This window comes from Miniopterus natalensis, chromosome 19 (genome assembly GCF_054644295.1).
Source record: "Miniopterus natalensis isolate mMinNat1 chromosome 19, mMinNat1.hap1, whole genome shotgun sequence".
In the NCBI taxonomy this organism is placed as follows: domain Eukaryota; kingdom Metazoa; phylum Chordata; class Mammalia; order Chiroptera; family Miniopteridae; genus Miniopterus; species Miniopterus natalensis.
In genome coordinates this window covers 31742151-31744075 of record NC_142099.1, presented here as the reverse complement: position 1 = coordinate 31744075, position 1925 = coordinate 31742151, and the positions used below count along the sequence as shown (strand labels likewise).

Sequence of the window (1925 nt, the reverse complement as noted above, 5' to 3'; positions counted from 1 at the left end):
ATGAGTCGCACCAAAGTATATTTTTACATCTACTCCTTTCTCTATGAAATACCTTTCTTGAATAATATGTTTAATGTGAACAATTTCTAGTAGCTATCCCACGTTTACACGGATTCACTTTGGTCATCCAACAGGCTCGTCAGAAATCTGAACGTGCATGCAATTCCCTACTGCCTAACTTTGGCAACTTAAGGTTTTTATCTAGACAGCTACCGGAGACTGCCTGTTTGGTTGATTTCTCCTTTTTTAAGAAACCCATTTGGAAATGTTTTCAGTTAACTAATTGAGGAAAACGAATATCCGTTCCGTGGTTCTGTGCAAATGGCCAAGCACAGCCGGTGCCCTTGAGAAGCCGACAGGAGGGTTTCTGGGGCGTGGGGCGCGCCTTAGTGTGTTTACAGCTGACTATTAAGTTTCATTTTCCATCCTGCCTTTTTTCAAAAGGGACGTTCGCTTATTGCATTTTGTTTAAAACAAGACAGGCAAATAAGTTACAGCTTCAGCTTGGCTACTATAGGAAGACTAACTTGATTTTAGTCCTGAAAGGGCAGATCATCCAAACCAGGGGCTATTCTGGGTCCTTTGACGATGTCTTATTTCACATAAAGCTACCCTGAAAGGAAAAACTTTTAAATAAATAAAAATGTTTTCTTATTTAAGCAGACGATAGCTGATGCTTTCACATTATTTCACTTTTAAAGACATTTAAATGCCAGACAAGTTTCATCCTTTGGTTGATTGCTAGCATCCACAAATCAATTCCCAATGGTCAGAGAGAATCCACCAGGCCCTCATCAGTCCATTGGGCCTTTGGAGAGTGTACCTCATGTGTGGATTTCTTCACATAATCATCATCTCATAGCCTTTCTTTCCTCTTCTCCGTAATTATGTCGTGTGCAAGCTCAGCAGAGTGACATCGCCAACTTCTGTTTCAGCTCAGCAACTTCTTCAGGTCAGGGCGGTTCATATTTGATTACCAAGTTTCTCCTGCTTTTCACTGTATCTAGTAACCATGACAAGCAAGTTCTGTTCTCTTTCAGCACCAGAGCTTCTGATAAATAACTTTCCATGGTAATTCCTGCCCTGGATGCACTAGGTAAGATGGCAGTCAGGGCGATCTGAGAAGGTTGTACGACAGGTAAGCATCCGTCAGCGCAACTCTATTGAGAAAGTCATCAGCTGTTTCCCTCAGAATCTCTGGATTCTCCAGCATGGGCTAGCGGGTCTTTAAATCAATGAGAAAGCCCCCAAAGAGCCTATAAGGATTGCGGAGAGTAAGGTAGAAATTAAGAAGCAGCTCATATTCCATCTGTTCAGGCGTCTTCTCCTCTCCTGCTGATTTCCAACAAACAGTAGACACGATACAAGCCAGCAATGTCTGGGGTACCCACCACGACATGGCATTGCTGGCTTAAGCACTGAACAAAATCTCAATGATCTTTTCTCGTAGTAATTGCAGTGTCATTTCTTCCCGAGGCTCAAGAATGACTGGATCATTTGGAAGAACCAGAAGCTGGAAGAGGAAAGGAAGAATCTGCTAGAAGCTGCAGAGAGCACCGATGGGCCAGCACCTTGATCTGAGACTTCTAGCCTCAGAACGTCCCATTTGCTACCGCTTTACATTGAACTTGGGCTGGCGTGGGCCCGCAGGCATGCCAGCTGCTCCTCCCTGGAGAAAGTCCAGTGCCACTCCTGGCTACTGTTGTGGTACATTCTTAAGTCACAGACCAGACCCAGGAAGTCTGGAGAAAAACACCCCAAATGCCACAACAACGTGGTGTGAAGCACCTAAGCCACAACTGCTGAGGGCATCAGGCCAGCTGGTGCGGGTGCACTGAAGTCACAGTCCCGTGGTGATTCCCCACATATCTGAATTTCGAACAAAAAGTGCAGGGTGCTGTGATAGCAAGTGGGTCCAGGTTTCT

General features: G+C 44.8%; 1 pseudogene; it reads right to left on the bottom strand.

Annotated features, from left to right (window-relative positions):
• Positions 1-769: 769 nt before the first annotated feature.
• Positions 770-1713, bottom strand: LOC107539074 (cyclin-H-like; annotated as a pseudogene).
• Between the last annotated feature and the right edge of the window lie 212 nt (positions 1714-1925).